The following is a 24,332-nucleotide window of genomic DNA, read 5'->3' as shown; positions in this document are numbered from 1 at the left end:
TGCTTTCTCTGGGTGGGCAAGAGGTTTTTGAAGTTGGCCTCAGTGTCTTCTCTCTTCTTCAGAGTCAATGTGTACCGTATCTGTGGACAGTTATTGACATTTTCGTCATTTGAATGTCATTTTTCCCTAGATTTCAGTGTTTATGCAAACTTTTTCTTATTCTTATGTTGTCTGAAAAACTTTGAAAGGGATACAGGGGGGCGAATAGGAGACTTGTGGTCAAGTAGCTATGTGACCCAGAGGAAAGATAGTATAGTTTCAAATAATCTAATGCAATCTTATTTAGTTTTCCTTTATTGAATGTTCCATTTATTTAGAATAACTTGGCAGATTAATATTCCTTGCCCCTTTCCTCATATTTTGAGTCTCTGGAAACAACATCTGTAAATTGAAAGCTAATTGGGGAAATTCCTTGGTTTACATGCTCTGTTATTTCTCCGGATTATGGGATTACGGACTCTTAGGACCTGAAGGCACTGGAAAGATTATACAGACTCTCTTTTTACAGATGAGGGAAGTGAGGCCCAGACAAGCTAAGTGACTTGTTTAAGGTTCCAGAACAAGTTAGCCAAAGATCCTGGATACGAATACAATGCTCTCTCAAGGCCAGTGGGTTTTTATTTTTTTATTGTTTAATATTTGATATGTTAAAAGAATATATATATATATATATATATATAGTGTATGTAGTGTGTATGTAGGTTAGACACATAATAATAAAATAAATACCTGGCCACATCACCCAATTTTAGAAGCAGGACATCATCAATGCCTTAGAGGCTTCCTATGTATGTAGCTCTAATCTCCACATACTATAATCTTGTACATCCCCAGGCAAACACATCCCCCAAAACGTCACCATTTTTCTGAATTTTATATTTTTCAATTCCTTGCACATTTGTATGTTTCCCATAAATAAATATTTAATAAAAATTTTATCCTGCCACAGTTGTGTTTCTCACTCAACATCATATCCTAATATTCACCCACATTTTTGTATGTAAGTGAAGTTCATTCATTTTCACTACTTAAGTTGAGTGTTGTTTTGGGTTTTCTTGTTGTTATTAGGAAAAATGTTATGAACAATCTTGATCATGTCTACTAGCGCATGTATAAAGTTTACAAAGTTTCTCTAGGGTAAGGGCTTAGTATGATGTTTCTGAATTACAGTGTAATATACGTGTTCAACTTTATAAGATAACACCAAATTGCTTTTCAAAGTGGTTTCCATTTTCCTTGCTCATCAGCACGGTTTGAGAATCTCATTCTTCACAATATCAGCAATGCCTGGTGCAGTCAGCCTTCAGTCTAGTAAATACACTACCAGTAAGTAGGTATACTGCAGTCGAACTTGTACTTCCCTAATAACTAATAAGGTTGAGCATATTTTCATAGATTGATTCACCCATTTTGTTTACTATTCTATGAAATGCCTATTTGGTTTTTTTTGCACTTTTCTACTTTTTTGTATTGTCTTTTCTTTTAATTGACTTGAAGTAGATATTAGTAAATTCTGGGCACTAATCTTTTTTTTTTAAAGATTTGTACCTGAGCTAACAACTGTTGCCAATCTTTTTTGTTGTTGTTGTTTTTTCTCCCCAAAGCCCCCCAGTACATCGTTGTATATATGTTTTAGTTGTGGGTCCTTCTAGTTGTGGCATGTGGGATGCCGCCTCAACATGGCCTAATGAGCGGTGCCATGTCTGCACGGAGGATCCGAACCAGCGAAATGCTGGGCCACCGAAGCAGAGTGCGCGAACTTAATCACTCGGCCATGGGGCCACTGGGCACTAATCTTTTATCAGATACATAAGTGGCAAATAAATTTTCCCAGGGATTGATTTATCTTTTTACTTTCTTTATGGCATCTTTTGATGAATACAACTTCTTGGTTTTAATATTTTCTTTAGTATCATTTTCACTACATCAAAGGTATGTTTTATTGTGTCAACAGAGAAAAGAGATTATCTCCAAATTATAGAGATTTGATATGTATAAATAATCTACTACCCTAGTCATTCATATATCTAAAACAATTACTTCATTAGTTATAACCCCTTTAATGGTGATTAATTCAAGCCACATTGGTAGTTGAGAAACATAATTTTCTGCACCTAGTATATCACATAGCTTCCATTTTGTCCCACGATTCAGATTCAATATTTATCAAATTTGCAGCTAATTTTAGTATTCTTATGAAATAAGGCATTGAACTATTTATAGATAACCTATCAGATTGATATGTTAAAATCATCTTAAAAATAATTAAATCAGAAATAAATTGCCTCAGATCACGCAGCTAGTGGGGCAGTTACAGGTTAGTGAAGTGGACGTCGTAGGAAAAATCTGCCTTGTAGTTTAGGAGTTCAGTATAGCTAAGAAAGAGAAGGTTGAGTTTGGTCAGACATGAACTCCAGGACTCGTAAAAGCAAAATTTAAAGATCCCAAGATTAAGCAGACTTGAGTCTAAGGCATGAGAATCTACATGAGAAATCAGTCTGGATGGTTAAAATTCTCAAAAATGAAGTTCTGATGAGAAAGAAGAGGAGGAAATGCTGAGAGAAACTCTTTATATGGGGATCTTTATGATGAGGCCAAATTTGGTAACTGGATGTACAAAAGATGAAAGGAAAGAGAGCTAACAAGACCAACAGAAGACAGTGGATCTCTTTTATAGTGTGTTCAGATGTTTAAAATCCAAAGTAAATGGTAGTTAACAAAAATGCGACGGTTAAATTTGATGCAATGAGATAGAATTATAATGTGATATTGATGGGTGGTCCTGAGAAAGCAGAATTATTAAATATTTATTTGATGTCTATCTTCCCTGCCTAGAGAAAAAAAATCTTTAGATTTAAAAAGTTAGAGTGGCATTGGTCCCAAAGGTAGGGAGTGATCAAAGAAGAGCAAAGTTGCTTTAAATGAGTTCAAATATGCTTTCCAAGAGAAATCACATCCAGGCCACTAAGAAACTTCCAAATGAGAGTTTTAAGGAGGAAGAAAGTTAGAAATTGGCAAACGTAGTTCCAAATTTCAAAAAGGGAAGTATACAGAATTAAAAGCATTACTAACAATGAAGAATAAATGTTACATTTATCTTAGGCATAATTATAGAATGAATGCTATAGGGCAACTTTCCTTGCTCTTAGAAGAGGGAGCACTGATCAAGCTGAGCCAGGATGAGTTCCTAAGTATGGATAGGGTCACGTCAGACTGATCTTATTTCATTCTTTATTGTAGTTACTAGATTGGCATAGCACAGAAATGGGTTATTTGTGGTCTATTTAGATTACATCCAGGAATTTGGCAAAAGGTGACCTTGAGAACCTGATGGTCAAGATAGAATTATGGACTGGATGATAAGTATACTGAATATTGGATGAACTTAAAATGAGTTTATTAACGAATCAGTAGTAATGTTAATGGAGGAATCTAGGGGTGTGCATTCCTCTGTCTTTTGCAAATGAGTTATAAGTCAGCCTTATCAGATATGTGAATGATGTGAACTTTAAAGGGATAGTATACATATTGAAAGACAAAATCAGAATCCAGCAAGTTCTCTATAGTCTGGAATGAATGACTAAATTTAACTTAAAGACATTTCACAGAGGTAATAAACAGAAGCCCTAACAGTTGGATCTAAAATAATTGCTCAAATACCCGGTGGTGGTGATGAGAGGGGCATAAAAGTAATAGGACAGCAAAACTTAAAGACCAAGACCTAAGGGAACAAGCCTGTTCACTCTCAGCTGTTAACTAATTTGTCTTTCTTGGAAACGCTGCTCTCCATTATTTTTTCCTCTTTCTGAATCTTGAACTTCTCCATCTTCACTGCTTCTGAGCACATCTTAAACATTTAAAACAAACAAAAAATAAAACACTCCCTTGATTTTATTACTGCTGTTAGCTACTGCCCAATCTTTTGATTTTCCTGCCCTGCAAATCTACTCAGGGGTTAACTTCATGTGCTCTTCTCAAATTGGTCCCATTTAAGTCATCAATGACCTCCTAATGGAAAAATCCACTAAACACTTTTCAGTCCTAAACTTATCTGATGTCTCTGCAGCATTTGACATTCCCGGTCACTTTTTTTATTCTTGAATTTCTCTCTTCCCTTGGCTTCCTTTCTTTTATGGTTATTTTCCTGGTCTCAGAATTCCATCTGGAGACTCTTTCTTCAACTCTCCTCATGTGCACACCTCCTTCTACCATTAGCTTTGTTCTTTCTTCTCACTGTTTGTGGGGGATTTCATGTATTCCCAGGGTTTCAACTGCCTTTTATATGTTGAAATCTTTATTTCTTACATAAACCCCTTTCTTGAGGTCTAGATTTTACTTTCTACTGAACTTCTCCAATGGCTTCAATTACCACCTATACTTTGATTATTCACAGATATACAATTGTGGCCCAGACCACTCTCTTGAAGTCCAGACTCATATTTCTAAATCTATACTCAACATCTTCCCTTAGATGTTTCTTAGGCATCTCATACTCAAGAATTTCCAAGTTGAACTGCAATGCCTCCTCCTTCCACTTCCTGAAACCCTCTTGCAGTATTTCCTTCTCTGAAAATCCACCACCCTCCATACACTTATTCAAGCCAGAAAATGAAGAGTCGTCCCTGATTATTCCTTCTTTCTTTCTTCTACTCCATATTTAGGCAGACTCAAAATCTGATTGATTCTATCTCCTTAATATCACACTGCCACAAAAGCACTTTTTTAAAAACAGAAGTCTATTGATTTCTTTTTTCTAGAGGATAAATATGCCAATTCCTTAGCATGCCACCCAGGATCCTATGAGCTTGGTCCTCCTTACCTTTCCAATCTCATCTCATAGCTCTTCCCTGCAAGTATCCAACAGACTAATCATACATTTCTACTAAATGTAAGGCAACCTACATATGTCTTGCTAATACCTTTGTACCTATTCATATGTTTTTCCTTTTTCTTCAATTATTCTTTCTTCCATTTCTCTGCGGGATGAATTTCTTTAAATCGTAATTCCTTGTTTTCTCTAAGCAGCATTTGAAACTTTCTCTTCTCTATTCAGATAGAGCCTCATTTTCCTATTATAGTGCACACCACAGAGCAGCAATGAATTGTTTTGCATGACAACCACTAAACTGTGAGCTCCTAAAGTAAGTGACCTGGTTCTGCTTATCTTTAATAAGCTTAGCAGTTAGCTCCTTCAGGGTCTACCTCATATTCTGAGCTGTGGGCTTGCTCTTATCAGGAGGGGCCCCAACCAATGATGGGGCAAAGCAGAGGTAGCCAAGGCCATGTTCTTCTTGGACCATCCCCAGTCAATGGCTAAACAAGATGTGGTCTAAAGGCCTAGCCATTTCTGTCCAACTAGAGACTCCTTAAATGAGCAATGTTTGCTCTAAGTGCCCCACTGGGCTGGCAGAGACTTCTTCTGGTCTGCATCATGGGCTGATGCCTCCACCTACCCAACTCTTTTCATGTGTTACTCCCCACTGAACCTTTTGCACTCTTATTCCTTCTCAGTGTCTGCTTCCTAGAGAATACAACATATACAACTATCTTGCATTATCTTAAGAAAATTATAACAGCAAAGAGCAACTTTTAGGACTTAGTGGCAGAACAAGCCTAGCTATACTCATGTTATATTGGCTCTTGGCTTAAGGTCATTGCTTGCTTTATTATTGTTTAAGTAAATCATGGCAATAGCCTTGGTTATTGGCTACTCAGACAGAAAAATTAAGACTGCAATTAAAGGAGGGGAGGAGAAGTTTACACAGAGAGCACCAGGAGTCTTGATTTTGCATCTGCCTGAAGAGAAGTGGTAGAACTCAGTGGAATGATAAGCATCTCACAAAGATCCAATTGGCCTTGTGAGGCATTTGCTGATTAAAAAACCTCAGTCCAAGTTCACTAATTTCTCAATCTTGTCACAAATCCTCATCTGACATTGCTTGCTTAAGAATATAGGCTGAGCAGGGAGGTCTAACAATTCCCAGGCAATTAGGAAGGAGCCCTAAGATTAGATCTTCTTGGAAACATTCAAATCACACCATTACAGAAACTGAATTTGTCTCCTGCTTCCTTTACTGAATTCAAAGATGGCCATTTTTAAGTGTATTGTGGGAACCAAGAAGAGTGTACTGTGTGTGTGTGTGTGTGTGTGTGTGTGTGTGTATGAGAGAGAGACAGAGAGAAAGAGAAACAATTAGTGCATCATTTGAAAACAGGAATTTTATATCCTACTGACATTCTGTCCTAAGTCTTTGTCCCTTTGGTCTCACATTTATAGAAATATTTGCCTTTTCTCTGACAGTTGACATTATTCTTCCTGGGGAAGATAAGAATGCCAGGAGAAGGACATGATATTTCTGTTTAAATATTTGAAGAACTAAGAGGAATTAGATTTGTTATAGCAAAAGCTATTATAGCAGCCAAAGGGTAAAAACTGGCCCAATATTTGAAAGCTGAACAGAAAAAATCTTGCATGAACTTTTTGTCAGAATTGTCCAGTGATGCAATGTGTTGCTTTGATAGGTGTGTTCTCTATTGCAAGGAAAAACCAAGCAATTACTTAATGGAAACGACATTAGATGGGATTCAAGTAAAATCTGGAGGATTAGGTTTTAAAGTCTCCTTATGCCAGAAATTCTATAAATACTGAAGAAACAGGAAGACAAATATGAAAGTATTTTGAGAGACTTTTCCCATTAACTATAAATATAATGTAACAGGAATTACATTACCATAATCAAATGTTAGTTCTGGTTCTCATTTTGTCAGGTATAAAGCTCTGCTGATACCTTTAAAATTGTTTTTCTAATAAAGCCAGCCAAGCATGAAATAACTTCTAGCTGCTTTAGTAAAGACTAATAGAGGAAATTACACTAATGGGAGGCTAATAAAGCAGACTACGATGACCCTAGAAGCACGTCCTTTTCAGACAAGGCTGGTGAATATCGTGCCTGTGTGAAGGGTTTATGTTCTCATTTTCTAAGGGATTTTGGGAAATTTATCAGTAGGGGGCATTGGTGTTCTATCAGCAGGAGAACTTGACTCAGAGAGTAAGTGCTCTTGGTAATTCTGAGCACTTTAAAATGATCAACAAATCAAAGCAGATAGGCAACTATTTTTCTTAGAAAAATCTGCATAGAAATGTCATCTGTTCTAAATGAAACTTAAGGAAGTAAAAGTACACCATGTACATATTTGTTTTTTCCAAGATAAATGAAAGAAGCTGGAGGCTTTAAAAAATTTTTTTTGAGATAAAAAATATCGCAGCAGCTGCAAATTCAGCATTCCCAAGTCCTAGGAATTGAGAAGACAGCTGAATTTGCATCATGGTGAACCAGCATCACTAACGCTTACGGCTCCCAGCTAGCTGTAATGAGAGGGAAATTAAACAGTTCTCTCTGTGTTAGAAACCTCTCTAACAACAAGTATTGGTCTGTTTCTCTCTCGCTTTCCACTGGTACAGGCCAAGGCACACAATCCTGAAAGGAATTGGGGGAAAAAAGGAAAATATGTAGATTTGGAATGCACCGTATATGAGTTAAAAGCTGCCTTTCTTCCCTCAAAAGCACACATAAGCCCTGCAATGTGTCATGGACAGAAAGATTATTAAACACCAATAAAAATAAATGCAATTTTTTCCATATCTACCATGACATAAATGTGAGATGGCAGATATAATTACTTATGAAGTATACTTTATAAAAAATTTTTATATTCCAGCTTTCTTGTCCTCTATCCTCAAAAATACTTTTAGCTTTATGTCTTAGAATTCTAGGACTTTAAATTTGAGATCTTAAGGAATAACACAAAGGAAGGATACATCAAAACACACATACATACACCTATAGATTTCTCTGATTCGGTTCCATTTGAAGCATGAGAAGACTGCCTAATTCCCACCCATCCTTAATGATCATCCAGATTTTTATCTTCATTCATTGAACACATATCCACGAAGCCCCTTCTAGGTAAGTGGCAGACATGAGCTAGGTACTGGTACTCCTCTATAAAATTCGCCTTGACCCCTGGGGCCATACTCTGAATTCCTGGAACGTGAGCTTCTAATTGGTTCTATTTTTCTCAACTTAATAGGCTCTTATAGTATTTCTCCCGAGTGCTGCCTACAGTAACAGGAAGGAAAATAACACTACTCTATTTACAGCAAGTGAATCAACAGTGAGAAAAGTTCACTTAAAAAATAGAGTACACTTGGATGTTTCTCTAAAATATGGGTTTTATTATTGTGGTGACATAAATAAACCTTAACCTTCTCAGAGGCAAGAATTCCCTGAGTAATAAACTCAAGAAATTTTGACTTTTGTAGTGACATTTTCAAACCAGTTGAACAAATCTGGGAAAAAATTCTCCAGAATCATTTTTCAATTGCAAAGAATTTTGGTTAGACCAAAGCAATCAAAAGCATGATCAAGTAAGACATTTTTAAAAACAATGCGGAATCTCCCACAAGGTCTTTTTCAGAAGTACCTGGGAAAATGAAACTCTTGCAATGGGAGAAATTTGGCTAAATCTCCGTTTCATATACATATGGCTTAACCTTTTGGGGGGCAGAAAGAAACCAAAACTACCAAACAGAGGTTCAATTTATAGCCAGGAGACTGTAGGCTAAAGATGGCTCCCAAGCAAACCATTGCCCTCTTTCAACAAGTGTTCTTTATCAGGGCACCATTTTCTGCCCTTCTCCTAATGGCCATGACAGTGAAAGGATAGGACATCAGGGTTGTAGGGAGAGATGCAGTGAAAGCTTTCCTGAAGAAAAAGCTCTGGCCTTGGAGTTGGACAGTTCCATTCCCTGCTCTGCTGCTAACCAGCTGTGTGAACTAGGGAATGTGACTCAACCTCATGTAGCCTCAGTAAAATGGAGAAAACAATCCCTAATATAACAGAGGAAAAAAACCCAATGCATGAAAAGCAACAGCTTCCTGCCAAGGAAAATTCTAGCCTTTAACAGCTAGGTCTCTTTCCTATTCGTCCTTTTCATTAAATAGATTCAGAATTAGTTAGAAGGCAGAGAGTATAGCAGAATTTACACTGAAAATTCAGAACAAAGAGTGACTAATTAAAAAAAGAAAACTCCTTAAAAAACATGCCTAAGAAAGAGTGGTGTTTTTGTTTTGTTTTGTTTTTGAATTACCAGCCTTTGTGTTTGGTGGTGCTGACTTTTAAGGGAGCTGGTAAATAGCACCCAATCTTACCCACCAAGTGTTTTGAATCAATTAAGAGAGAGAGAGAGAAGGTGTAAGAGAGATCAAGATAGTCCCTCACAGTCCCTTCTAGAAGCTGGGTTAGAGGATGTGGCTGAGATGGATATCCCAATACTGAACCACAGAATTAGATGGACTGACTTAGTCATAGACAGTGCTAGAAAACCACAGGCCCTCCCCACACAGTAGGAACAGACTAGAACACATGTTTCCTGTGGTACCTGGCTCGCAAGAGGAAGGAAGGAGGAAGGAGCTTAGCCATGCATGCCCAGTTCTTCCAAATTTGCCAATGATGAAACTTATTCCATCCCAGGGAGGGGGGAACTGAAGGGGTGGAGAGAGGCCAGGGTTTGTACCCTCATTGATCTCTCTCCATACGGAAGGAAATACTAGGAGTGGGAAATGTGCTTCTGAGAGCATAAATCATATCAATTTATTCTTCTTCCATGGAATGAATTGGATTTTACAATAACGAAATTTATTATAAGTAACAGAACTCTGCATCCATATCCTTAATGTTTAAACAGAATACAATTCATCACCCTGATGAATACATTCTGGTTTTATTCTGGAAGAGCTTGACTTGAGACATGGTATGTCTGGATTTTCCTTTCCTTCATTAAACCTTTTACTGCATTTACTTTCCAGAGATGACTGGATGGTTTCCAGGGGAGGGAGGGGAGAAGCAGGTAGACATCTGTAATGATCTCTGACAGTGTGACACGGAGTGCTGATTTTTACAGCAGCAACCAAAATTACAGTAATTAGAGAAAATATCCACATCTTTATAAACAGAGTGTTAACTGATTCAAAAGGGACTAATGAGAACGTACAAGAGGAAGTGTACTTTTGCCACTGAGTATTAAACATTAATTAAAGTCAGAAGGCAATAGTCAAATTGCCTCTCCACTTCAGTCACTTGGCAAGGCACAGAAACTGGAGAGGCTTTAGAATCTGCTGACTTTGCTGACCGTGACCCTCCAAATGGGTTCTCTAAATTTATGGTCAGTTTTGATGCTGGATGCTGCTGCCTGTTAAAGATTTTGGTAAGATCTTGTTGCACAAACTGGGAAATGAGAGCTTGCAAATGCACAGCATTTTAGATTTAGCCACCTTATTTTGAGAAAGTATTTTTAAATTCCCTTTTTATTATAAAGATAAGTAAAGGAAACCATATGTGAAATACAGTAAGATCACAATTACAAAGTAAAAGATGCATAGAAAATATAGAAAGGACGTACATCAAATTATTGGTGGTGAATTTCTTTGAATGACTGAACAATGCACGATTTTTTCTTCTTTTTCTTTTCTGCATTTTACATGCATTGCTTTTATAAATGGAAAAAATGAAATAAGTTTTAACTTCTAAAGGTCTACATATTCTCAGGGAAGAGCTAATCAGTGTTTCCCCCAAACTGGCTATAAGGTACTTAGGAGAACTAGCTTTTGTTTCTGTTTCTAAGATCTTGGGGATGTGGCAAATTTGATGAACTGGGAAATAAACACAGATAACATATGAATCTTACACTGTACTTTTTTTTGACCGAATGATTACAGACACACTTTATTTTCCTGTCAATATAAAATTATGCTTAAGAATTAATGTATCATTGTGGCTTTGATCCAGTAACAAACAAGACAAACTTCTGGAAGCAGACCTAATCATTTTTTTCATTCTGAGTTAAGAACTGACTGATTTTGACAGCGCAGGTCATGGAAATGGCCAATTTGGTCATACAAATCTCCTTGGGGGCTGCAGCTCAAAACACTTTATATTGATTCCTAGGTAAGTAATACAGTGACTTGCGGAGACGGATTTTTCCTCGTGATTTGTATTTCAGCTCACGTAGTTTGTATTTTATCCCCTGCAAATTTCCATTAACTTTCTAATGTCCCTCCCCAGCCAACTCACTGTCCCCAAAAGTTACTTGGTACCCTGTCCAGTCACCTTCTACCTCTCTACTGAATTGACTATTTCACTCTTTTAAATTATGACTTCCCAGTTCCTGTGTAGCATTTATGGTGAACTTAATTGGTTCTGCTTCTAAATAATCTTATCTCCCCCAATATATCAAATCCCCATGGTCCCACTGGAATCTACTGTCAACTTCAACCTCTGTCCAGCTTCTCTTCTTCTTTTGTGTTTAAATTCACTGACTAAATAGACTTTATTTACCCTTTCTACTTCTTTATTTTGTATCTTCTCCACCCCATTCCCTGACATGTTTTATATACTTATTCTTTCTTGACAGCATCATTTTTTTTTAACACTGCACTTTTAAGTATGATATAGTCTCATCAAACCTCTGAGGGAAATATCACATCCACTTACAGATGAAGAAATGGAAATAACTAAGACCCAAATAAAGGATTTGAACCTAACCCTTTGCTTTCAAAACCCTGCATTTGTATCACTGTACCCCTAATGTGAGTGCCTGGCGTGGGTTGGCATTTGTACCAGACCTCAGGCAGGCAGGCTCATGTTAGCCTGGAAGGGGCCCCTACAGTGGGTATGAGGGTAAGAGAATTTGCAACATGATTTTTCCACCATTTAGATTGGTTTTGCCTACATCCCCTAATAAGCTGCGAGCTCCTTGGTGGAGAACACATGCGGGCACATGCGCGCACGCGCACTTCCTCCTAGCACAAAGTGCCCCAAACATACTAGACACTCCCCTTGAATTGACCTAAGTTGAAAGCAAAAACAGCAACAGAATTAAAAATCTGGAAACCTCACACCTTCTAAATAACTTTGGGCTCTCCTGTTTTCTTTATGTCAAATGAAGAATGCATAGGTTTGGGGGGTTTTGTTTTGCTTCACTTTTTTTTAAAATTTCACAATGAAATTATGTGTGGCCTGAGCTGCTGACCCACAATTTGCTCTGAAACTCTTCTGAGGGAAAATGCTACAGGAAAGCCACAGCTCAGACTGCAGCAGTAGACAGATGTACTGATGGTCTCCTAGTGCCTGTGTTCCTGCTGGTTCCTGGGGATACACTGAAGAATACGGCGCAGATCCTACACGTAATGAGCTCACAGTCTAGCAGAGGAGAGAGTCCTATACATGAATAATTACAATTCAGAGGGTCACATGCAATTACAGATGCATTTCCAAGAGACGGTAGAGCCCAGAGGAGGGTGAGTCTGGTCAGGAAAGACTTTACAGTGCAGACAAAGCCTGTACCACACCATAAACCTTTCCAGAACAAATCATTAGTCTTGAAGTTGAGCCTTTTTATACACTTAAAAAATGTTGCTAGGATTCCAGTTGTTGAGGCAAATGTAATACTCATGCTTTGATATAATTTTTAACACAAATGTAGCAGGTAAAAATCTTGCCTATAAACTAGGGTGTTAAAAAAATCCCATTTCTTTGTTTTGTAAAGTCAATTTATATCTGAGTTTGAGCCACGATCACACTGGGCCACAGGAAATTTATTCTTTCATAACTATTGGAACTCTCCCACAGGATCTTACCAGCGCATCCAAGAGGCCCTCGGGCTGTTGGTCTACACTGGGCAGCCCTGAAGCCCTCGGTATCCAGCTCACACAGTTCCTTCAAGTGCCAATGGCTCGGCTGCTTCTGTGCCACAGTTAGGGCACAGGTGTCTTTGCTAGGGCTTGGAGCCCCAGGGCTCAAGGTCCAGCCTCCTTGGGGGCCCCATGTGGTCATCACCTTTGAGGTCTTGTCACCTCACATAAGTTCTGCCACCCAGTAGGACATATGTCCCATTAATTGAAAGACCCACCTATTTTGTTCCTCTTTTCTAGCCTTGGGGAATATCCTCCTTCTCTCTCTCCTGGCCTTCAAAGACACCCCCTTTCTCCCCCTGGCCCTCCAGGTCTCCTAGCATAACCACTTTAAGGAGTATAAGCTTTGATAAAAGACATGAAAAGCCAGGACGTTGAAGTAGCTTCAGCTGTTCTTCCTGGCATATATCCCTGTGATTAAAAAAGCACACTGAGCCCCTGGCTACTTGCTTGGTGTTGAAATGGAACGGGGTGGGTGAGGGAGGAAATAAACACGTATGCACGCATGCACACATTAATATCCAGAATATCGTTCTGCCACATAAGCAACATGTTGTCCAGGAAATTCACCTTTAGGCAAAGCTACCACGACACCTGCCCAGAGTGCAAGTGGTTGAACCTCAGGAGAGAGTAAATACAGGAACTGAGATTATAAAAGATGAAAAGAAGCCTTGGGCTCTTTGGTCCTGTAGAAAGAACAGTGAACTGGGAGTCAGGAGACATGGGGTTGGGTCTTAGTTCTCTGATTAAATTTACTGTGACTCTGGACAAGTGGCTTTAATCTCTCTGTGCCTCAGTTTCCCCAGCTGCAAAATAAGTGGTATTGATGGATTGATCCTAAAGACCTTCCAAGTCCCAAAATTTGTATCTGGTTTGGTGTAACAGGAGTAGATCTATTATTTTTTACAAAAGCATCTCAATAATCACCAAATCATTGTCTCTCATATTTGGTACTTTCGAGTTATATTGTTTGGCTAGACAGGCACAGGGGACAATGGGGGAGTGACGCTAAGTGGGGGTGTATGAACCCTCCGAAGGCAAATGTAGCACAGAAGTAAGCATGGGGTATGACAGGTAGTGTCAGAAGTATCTCACTCCCACTGACTGCTCTGGGCCTTTCTATTATTGCTCATTCCCAGCTATCTTCACTGCATACTCCTTCTTCATGTTCATCTGTACAGGCAAATTTTGCAATTGGAATGAGAAGTTCTAGAAATCTGGGAGTTTATGGGTGAATCCTTGTATGGTAGTGGTCTGGCTCTTACTCTGGGTGAGCTGTGTGGGACCAGAATGAGCCCATCAGCTTGCACAGCGAGGTGAGGCACGGCCCTTGTTAAATCTGTCTGCGGTGCCTTCTATTTTCAGGAAGCTGTGGTGTGAGCAATGACAATATTTCATTCCACAAATGGCCCGTAAGAAACATTAAAGATGTCGTGTGCTCTAAAAGAATTGGTTTAATGATTCTTTTCACTTAAGGAGGAATTACTGGTAAAATTCATTCCTCAGATGACTCCAAATGACAGATTCCTGAACAGGCACAAATTCAGGCCCAATATGCTAACATAGTCTTTACACCTGCCAATCTTCTACATGGTGTCTATAAGCGCCAACCCTAGGCCAGTTACAGGCACTTGGAAAGAGCACATTACATTTTCTCTCCCAAGTAAAACTGCCACCAGGATGCCTTCTTTAAAAGGAAGAACTAAAACATACTCCCTCAAACACTTAATGACAGAGGCCTGAACATCAGTAACTTTAGGTTCAATAAGAAGGGGGAAAAATCAATACCAAAATGGAAACGTTTAATTATGTTCCCTATTATGAACTGAAATGAGTGTTCAAAATTCAATAGTGAATTGTATCTTTTTGGATACGGCCATGGAATCCTCACTATTTTCCTGGCAGAACATTTTTAACCATTGTTAGTGTGCAATCATCAACAACAGCAAAGACACCACTGGATTTCTAGAGAAAATTCTCTTTGCAGAATCGTTCCATTTTACTCAGCTTCTTACATTGTCAACTGTCAGAGGCTAAAGCACAATGGAATCTTTTTATTAGTCTTCACAAAAGCTCTTCTAGGGAGGTGAGAGAATTTGTTATTCCGCCTTTATAAGATGGGGGTGATTTAGACCCAGATATCAAGTGAGCGGTTCCAACACATTAATAGGACCAGGAAAGGAATTCAGACAGTGGTTGCATTTTGTTACACAACTTGTTGAAAATTTTTAAAAATACAGTCTAAAAACTGACTATTTGGTTTCTACAATGAAGTAGTACTGGTTTGACTAGATACATTTAGACATTATATGTTTCACATATAATTTTCTTTAAATTGATGGAACTAATTGGGTGTTTTATTTTACACTAGAATGTCATTTCATCATTTCCCAGAGGAGCTCGTTACCTCAAAATATAGCATAATTTTCCCAAACCATGTCTTAAACGCATTCCCTGATGCTCTCAGGTTGCAGGTCAGGCGGAAAATAGTCTGTGGCCTCCTTGTACCACCACTAGTCTGGATGGACAACCCAAAGGCTGAAGGCCCTGTGCTTTACTTAGAACTTATCATCATAGTGCCTTATTGGCTGCGGGTGAATTAGTGAAAGGATTTAATTCTCATTGGGAGGGGATGTCTCAGAATATGATGAATGGTCTCATGAAGGTTCTAGAAGTTCTATTTTCTGGATGTCGTGACCAGCCTATTATATACCAGGTAACACGATCCCATGCAAATTCAGGAGAGACTTGCCCCCAGTAGCTGGCATCCTCCATAGCTGTTGGCTTTTATATTGTTCTAGTACTTGTCATTCTGAGAATATCTTAGATGTTTCAGAGGCAGAAACATGGTGTTCTCTTCAAGGACCACGGCTTTTAAACCTTGGATGGTAGTGAAATGTTGTTTGCAGACACAATCTTACACAGGGCTCCAGTATTAGAAGCACTGCAGTGCAGGCGCCTGGGAGAAGGGGCGGAGGGAGGAAACACACAGGCTTCCGCCTGCCCACACCCGTTGCCATCTTTGAGACTCTCTCTGAAGCCTAGTTCTCTGCAGAACCTAATTTGAGGGCTCTTGCTCTAGGCTACCTACAGAACAAGCCAAATCACACACAACTGCCCATATTCTCTGAGATCTGTAATGGAGAAACTGCTATTCATGTTGGTGCCATCCTACTGCATATTATGGATCATGGGCAAAGGAATGAGTTTAACTCACAATCCTTCAAAAGTTTACGTAAGTTTAGGGTGCAGGTATAAAGTATATGGAGACTGAGTTGGATAATGGCTGGTTTGTTGCATTTTGATGTAGCTAAAAGCCATATTCTTGCCGGAGCTGAAAAAATCCACCTAATACCCTATTAGATGAAGCGCACACAAATTTTATGGCTACGTTGGCTTCTCAAGGTAACCCCGGAATGAGCAAATGCTCTTTCTGTTTGTTCTATTCCAGATTGCAGAGGTTGAATGTTAGCAGAACCCATTCTCATGTTTATTGGTGTACTATCTTTCTCTAACAGCAATTCCCTGAGGGCATCCCAACCTGGGGGCACAGCTGAAATACTGCCTAATGGGACTGTCGTAGATGCTGCTGGCCTGCCCCCTTTCTCAAGTGCTGCTTTGGTTACCACATCACTGCAAGGTGGCCCCAGCTGCTGCTAATTTCTCTGGGGACTTGATGTCGCTGCCTAAAGAAGTCATGCACTACACCTCTGCTGAAGAAATTGCTCCCCATTGCTGTAGATGCTCTTGTTATTATATGTTGATGCTGATTTCCTAGGCACTGTCTGCACCACTAGGATGGCTAAGGATTCTCTCATTACACCAGGCTTTTACCTTTCCTACTTTCTTTCTCTCTTCCATTCATTTATTCCTAGGGAAAAGGGGAAACACTTTGCATTCACTCTTATGCAAGCCATGTTGAGCATAGTTCTTGATAAATAATAGATTTTCAGTAAATATATATTCATTGATTGATCTTCTTCTGGAGGGTTCACTTTTGTTGATAAAAAGCACAGGCTTTAGAATGAAAAACATGTTAGTTTGAATCCATGTTCTGCTTCTTATAGGTGGTATGACTTTGGGCAAGACACTTCACCTCTCTGAGCTTCCATTTCTGCCTCTTTAAAGTATAATAACAATACTCACCTCCCAGGGTGGCTATAGGAAGATATGACACAGTGTATGTGATTTCCCTGGTATACAGTAGGTGCTCAAGAACAGTAAGTCCCTTTCCTTTGCACTCAAAGAATGAAGTGCTACCCTACTTGCAGTGAGGACAGTCTGGCACTGAAGTCCAGATGACTGAGAGAGCTTCTGCTTGAAGGATAGAGACTGATGGGGAGGTCTCTCCAAGAGGCAGTGGGCTGGCCGCTAACCTAGCCCTGTCCTAGGCTAAGATCTCCTCCATGGGTGTTGGTTCACCACACTGGTCTACTGGCTATACCTGGGCACTTGTCAAGGAGTTTCCAGCAATGCCAGGTAAAGGATACAGCTCTATGATAAAAGCTGTGTGATAGAAAGAGGTGGGTTGTTAAATAAGGGAAACTACCAACTGTAGGAGGCAGATTAACGGAATTGGCATAGAAGCATATTATTTGGCTCTCCCTAGCGTCCATTCTCCCACCTTCTAGGATCATATTCCTAACTTATCTTGAGAAACCACTTCTCTTCAATTTTGATCTATGATTTGAAGGCAACTGACTCTACCCATAGTCCAGAGTTGAGCCTTGATTAGCTAAAGCAAATCACACATCTGACCCTCTGGCTGCAATGACTGGTTCAGGCATGAGCCTATGACTCAATGAGAGTCAAATGACATATTGTCTGGGGCTTAAGAGAAAAAGGAGTTGACTCTCTCTCTCTTTTGTGGGGCTACCACAAAAGAGTCTTTCTTTTTTTGGATGGTATAATGTGAAGCTGTTAGGCTTGAACTACTACTATAAAGGGAGAGCCTAGATCTGCTGGCCCACAGTGTGAATCCTGAGGATGAAGTTGGCATTAAGAAAGGCAACCGAAAGATGGAGGGGAAAAAGTCCTTGGTGAAAGTCTTTGAACCCCTGGATGAAGCCTTACCTGAAGCCAGAGCTATAGCTGGACTTTCCAGTTATGTGAACCAATCAGTATGAAATCTGTTTTACAAAGCTTCAGCTGAGAGACCCAATATGCTTGTGGAAAGGAAAACTCTGTGAATCTAACTACCCTCAAAGATAAATTACTTACCATTTAATTAGGAGGCAGAATTTTAAGAAAATTATTTGTTCAAAAGGATATTTTGTACTTTAATAATGCAATGCCAGCTGAACTGATATAGCTCTTTGATGTTTTTCTTTGCTGCTTTACTGCTCCATATGCAATATGTATATTGTTATGAACTGAAGGTTTGTGTCCCTCCTAAATTCATATGTTGAAATCCTAACCCCCAAATATGATGGTATTAGGAGGTAGGGCCTTTGGAAGGTGATTAGGTCAAGAGGATGGAGCCCTCCTGAATGGGATTAGTGACCTTATAAAAAAGACCCCCGAGTTCTTTCGCTTCTTCTGCCATGTGAGGACACAGGGAGAAGACAGGCCATCTACGAACCAGGAAGTGGACCCCTCAGACACCAAACCTGCCAGCGCCTTGATCGTGGACTTCCCAGTCCCAAGAAGTGTGAGAATGAATGTTTTTTGTTTAAGTCACCCAGTCTGTGGTATTTTTGTCATAGCAGCCCAAACTAAGAACTATATGGTTAAATACTACTCTGGTTTGCGCTGTCAAGTAGTAGAAAAAAAGATAAGAGCTGTAGTTAGAGGATCTATATTCAAATCCAGATATTACCATTTATTAACTGTGTAACATTTCGAAAACAGAACCTCAATTTCCTCACTTGAAAAATAGATTTAATAATAACTCCTTTTTAAATTACAAATGAATAACAATACTTAAATCACTGTGCTCATTTAAATGGCAGTTTTTACATAAGAGTAACGAGGAGGTTGTACAAAAGCACCATGTGGAAGAGTGGTTCTTAAATAGGAGCTGTTTTGCCCCCAGTGGACATTTGGCAATGTCTAGAAACCTTTTTGGCTGTCATAACTGGAGGGGTGCTGCAGTTGGCATTTGGGGGGTAGAGGCCAGAGATGCTGCTAAACGTCCTACAATTCACAGCACAGAACCCACAGCAAAAAATCATCCAGTCCAGAAAGTCATGAGTGCCAAGTTTAGGGAACTCAGATCTGCAAGACATGTCCATTGATGTCAGTGGAGCGCTCAAATTGGAGTTGCATTATTTCTGCCTAAACACTAAGGGGAAATGAAGGAGGGAAAAATGGCACAATGAGCAAGTACATGAGATGGTAGAACCAAGAGGGAAAATGGAGGGATTCCCCACCCCTGTGCCAAGGCAGGGAGATGAGAGCTCAGCTGAGGATATGTGGAGATTATGGAGCACAGGAGAGTGCAAACTTGAGTGCCCAGCTAGGGCTCCTGACAGTGCTACAGTCAGAGGATAAATGTCCCTCCCAGTGGGTACAGGGCATGACACAGCTCTAGACTGGAGTGCTCCCTGCATCTGTAAGTATTGTGAGGTGGAGCACAGTGAAAGTGAGAAATTGGAGTCAGGAGGAATAGGATATCTTAATTTCATTAACCAGCTACTGACCTCTAGATTCTATATTGTTTTATACTCCTAAAACATGATATGATATGATATCATATTATACTGTATTATGTTGTATTATATTATGTGTGTGCATATGCTGAGGGTGTTTGCAAATTCTCGCATGGTGGGGAAACAAAATACTGCCTACTTCAGTCTAACAGATATTCCCAGGTGTAACTCAGAGAAGAAGATGGGACAGTCCTATAAATCATAATCTGGCTCTTTGTGGCAACGATAATCACCATGAGGTTGCAAAATATGTCTAGATTTCTGCATCGAATGCTTCTTTTCTCATGAAGGTTCTTGGCACCAAATGGCTGGAGTGAATTCAGTGATATGTACCGAACCCCCAAGACCTGGGCAGAGCTGCTGAGAGTAACCCACTGGGAACTCCTCCAGACCATCCAGCTACGTGGTATCTGGAAGCCCCATTCACCTACAGTGAGAGGTGAGGTCAAGGACAAGGACCAAGCATGAATAGCAAAGCTTCCTGGCAGTACTGCGACGCTGTGGTTCTCTACCCCTTTCACGATGGGGGAGAAGCTGGGTGGAGGGGACTGTTCACGACGTGACTGGTTTAATAATCACGCTTTTCTCTGCTCCTCTGCTGACTTAATCAGCTTTCTAAAGGACACATAGATGTTTGCATGTGTGTGTATCCGGTGGCAGCTTTAATTATCATCACCCATTACCCTTCCCTTTGCTCATTCTAATTGTCTTTGTAACTTTCCTTAGCAACTTATGTTAAGACATTTCAACACTTCTTTCTCTTTTCTATTGGTGAAATCTTTTAAGAGTCTTTTTATTATCCTTGCTTTAATAGTTTTAGTTTGCTACCTGCTGAGATTGCTGTAGTTTTAATCATTACATTTTAAAAGACAGCTGTTACAAGATTCTTTAACTGCACAAATAACACCATAACAACTGAACTAAGAATGAAATAAACTTTTAATTTCCCATGCTTTGCTAATAATAATAATAGCTAACATTTGAAAACTTACCATGTGCACTGTGTTATACCATATATATTTTTTCACTTAAGCCTCAGAACATTCTTATGAGATAGGAAGTATAATGTTATTTACATCTATTTTGCAGAAATGAAAATTGAGTCTTAGAGAAGTTAAGTGACTTGCCCATGGTCATGCCAGATGATGTCTTTTGTCCTGCCAAACTGGACAGGGCCAGGACTCCAGCTCAGGACTAGACTGACGCCAGAGTTGGAACTCAAAGATTGTGCTTCCGGTTGCTTCTTCATTTCTTCCCAGCATTTATCATTATGCATACATCATTTTTACATTTCTGCAAACATGGCATTGACAGACTTTGTCTGCTCTTTTCACTAAACAGAATACTGAAATACTTTCCAAGTTGCTATATTATATCCACAAGGTGGGTTATTTTTATTGTTAGTGTATTCTTTCATAAAATCTATAGATGACACTTGTCTTGAGCATGCTTGCACTGTAGCATATTTATATAGTTTTCAGTTTTTCATCTTTTAACAATAAATCTCTAGTGAACATCTTCATGCATGTATTTTCTAATTTTGACCTATTTCTTGGGATAAATTCCTAGGAGTGAAGATACTGAGTGAAATGGTAGGTGCTTTTTTATAAATCTTTCAACATTTTCTTCAAAAACTTTCCAAGTTATGCCCATGTGAGAGTTTCTTGAGGCCTCTCAGTTTATCATGATATTATCAGTATAGAAATTCATCATTATTTTAAGTTTGCATTAATTCGACAGCTGTCTTCTGTTAATAGGCATTTTTTATTAAATTATTGAGGTAGGACATTGATTTATATATGGTTCTTTTTTACCAATTTCTATAAGCTTTCTGTATAGTACAGACAAGGGCAAACTATGGCTCATGGGCCAAATCTGGCCTACTGCCTGTTCTTATAAATAAAGTTTTATTGGAACACAACCACAGTCATTCATTTATGTATTGTCTATGGCTGCTTTCATGCTACAACTGCAGAGTTGAGTAGTTTCAACAGAGACCCTGAAGCCCGCAAATAGAACCAGCTACATAATTTGCAGGGTTCAGTAAAAAAATGAAAATGTGGAGTTCTTTGTCAAAAGATCAAGAATTTCAAAATGGCAACAACAGAGCATTAAAGCAAGTGAAGGTCACATGCCCATAGCTGACACTGCCCACAAAGCCTAAAACATTATCTAGCCCTTTACTGAAAAAGTTTGCTGACCCTTGCCTAAATGCTATAACAGGTTCAAATACTTTTCCTTGTCTGTAATTTTCATTTTTTAAAAAAAATTATGTCATTTATGTCAAAACATTGAGGTTTGTCTTTATATGCAACAGAATCTTTAGATACTTTCCTTCAACAATCACTGCCCTAAAGATCAGATGGTTAAATCTAATTTCTACAAGTTTCTTTTAATGCTATGATTTCTTATATTTAATTCTATTCATAACATTAATTTTTAAAAAATTTTTTTTAATTGCAGTAACATTGGATTATAACATTATATAGCTTTCAGATGTACATCGTAAAATATTTCGAATTCTGTGTAGATTACATCATGTTCACCACCCAAAAACTAATTATAGTCCATCGCTTCACATGTGAGCCTAATCACCCCTTTTGCCCTCCTCCCTTCCCCTATGGTAATCACCAATCCAATCTCCATTGCTATGTGCCTGTTTGTCATTGTTTTTATGTTCTACTTATGAGTGAGATCATACGGTATTTGGTATTTGACTTTCTCCCTCTGACTAATTTCACTCAGCATAATACCCTCAAGGACCATCCATGTTGTCACAAATGACCAGATTTCATAACTTCTTACGGCTGAGTAGTATTCCGTTGTGTATAAATACATCTTCTTTATCCATTCATCCCTTGATGGGCACCTAGGTTGCTTCCAAGTCTTGGCTATTGTGTATAATGCTGCAATGAACATAGCGGTGCATGTATCTTTATGCCTTTGCATTTTCAAGTTCTTTGGATAAATACCCAGTCGTGGGATGGCTGAATCATATGGTAGATCTATTCCTAATTTTCAGAGGATACTCCATACTCCTTTCCATAGTGGCTGCACCAGTTTATACTCCCACCAGCAGTGTACAAGGGTTCCCTTCTCTCCACATCCTCTCCAACACTTGTTGTTTCCTGTCTTGTTAATTATAGCCATTCTGACCAGAGTGAGGCGATATCTCATTGTAGTTTTGATTTGCATTTCCCTGATAGCTAATGATGTTGAGCATCTTTTCATATGCCTGTTGGCCATCCATATATCTTCTTTGGAGAAACCTCTGTTCAGATCTTTTGCCCATTTTTTAATTGGGTTGTTGGTTTTTTTGTTGTTGAGCTGTATGAGTTCTTTGTATATTTTGGATTTAACCCTTATGTGATATATGGTTTGCAAACATCTTCTCCCAGTTGTTAGGTTGTATTTTCGTTTTGTTGATGGTTTCCTTTGCTGTGCAGAAGATTTTTAATTTGCTGTAGTCCCATTTGTTCATTTTTTTCTTTTGTTTCCCTTGCCGGGTCAGACATGGGACTTGAAAATATGCTGCTAAGACCAATGTCAAAGAGTGTACTGCCTATTTTCTTCTGGAAGTTTCATGGTTTCCGGTCTTACATTCAAGTCTTTAATCCATTTTGAGTTGATTTTTGTGCATGGTGTAAGGGAATGGTCCACTTTCATTCTTTTGCATGTGGCTGTCCAGTTTTTGCAACACCATTTATTGAAGAGACTCTCCTTTCTCCATCGTATGCTCTTGGCTCCCTTGTCGAATATTAGCTGTCCATAAATGTGTAGGTTTATTTCTGGGCTCTTGATTCTCTTCCATTGGTCTGTGTGTCTGTTTTTGTGCCAGTACCATGCTGTTTTGGTTACTATGGCTTTGTAGTATATTTTGAAGTTAGGGAGTGTGATACCTCCACCTTTGTTCTTCTTTCTCAGGAATCCTTTGGCTATTCGGGGTCTTTTGTTGTTCCACATAAATTTTAGGATTCTTTGTTCTATTTCTGTGAAAAATGTTATTGGAACTTTGAGAGGGATTGTGTTGAATCTATAGATTGCTTTAGGAAGTATGGACATTTTAAACGATGTTAATTCTTCCAATCCAAGAGCACGGAATATCTTTCCATTTCTTTGTGTCTTCTTCGATTTCTTTCAACAATGTTTTATAGTTTTCAGTGTACAGATCCTTCACTTCTTTGGTTAAGTTTATTCCTAGGTATTTTATTCTTTTTGTTGCAATTGTAAATGGGATTGTATTGTTAATTTCTCTTTCTGCTACTTCGTTGTTAGTGTATAGAAACACAACCAATTTTTGTATGTTGATTTTGTATCCCCACAACTTGACTGTATTCCTTTATTGTTTCTAAAAGTTTTTTAGTGGATTCTTTAGGGTTTTCTAGATATAAAATCATGTCATCTGCAAAGAGTGACAGTTTCACTTTTTCTTTCCCAATATGGATCCCTTTTATTTCTTCTTCTTGCCTGATTGCTCTGGCTAGGACTTCCAATACTATTTTAAATAAGAGTGGTGACAGTGGACATCCTTGTCTGGTTCCTGTTCTTAGAGGGATAGCTTTCAGTTTTTCTCCATTGAGAATGATATTTGCTGTGGGTGTGTCATATATGGCCTTTATTATGTTGAGGTATTTTCCTTCTATACCCATTTTATTGAGAGTTTTTTTTTTATCATAAATGGATGCTGTGTCTTGTCAAATGCTTCCTCTGCACCTATTGAGATGATCATGTGGTTTTTATTCTTCATTTTGTTAATGTGGTGTATCATGTTGATAGATTTGTGGAGGTTGAACCATCCCTTCATCCCCGGATTGAAACCCACTTGATCATGATGTATGATCTTTTTAATGCATTGTTGTATTCAATTTTCTAGAATTTTGTTGAGGATTTTTGCATTGATGTTCATCAGTGATATTGGCCTGTAATTTTC

General features: G+C 38.8%; 1 protein-coding gene and 1 long non-coding RNA gene across 6 annotated transcripts in view; one reads left to right on the top strand and one right to left on the bottom strand.

Annotated features, from left to right (window-relative positions):
- PLPPR1 (phospholipid phosphatase related 1) overlaps positions 1-24,332 on the bottom strand; it is a 264,088-nt gene that overhangs the window by 66,112 nt on the left and 173,644 nt on the right. The window lies entirely within an intron of this gene.
- The window catches only part of LOC139079602 (uncharacterized), a 37,753-nt gene that overhangs the window by 11,102 nt on the left and 2,319 nt on the right, over positions 1-24,332 (top strand). Inside the window, exons 3-4 of the long non-coding RNA XR_011533346.1 lie at positions 19,693-19,841; positions 20,492-20,785. This is a non-coding gene — a long non-coding RNA (uncharacterized lncRNA). The remainder of the gene's footprint in view (positions 1-19,692; positions 19,842-20,491; positions 20,786-24,332) is intronic.

This window comes from Equus przewalskii, chromosome 26, assembly GCF_037783145.1.
Source record: "Equus przewalskii isolate Varuska chromosome 26, EquPr2, whole genome shotgun sequence".
NCBI lineage: Eukaryota > Metazoa > Chordata > Mammalia > Perissodactyla > Equidae > Equus > Equus przewalskii.
Note: the sequence above shows the minus strand (reverse complement) of the source record. Positions and strands in the feature narration are given on the sequence as shown.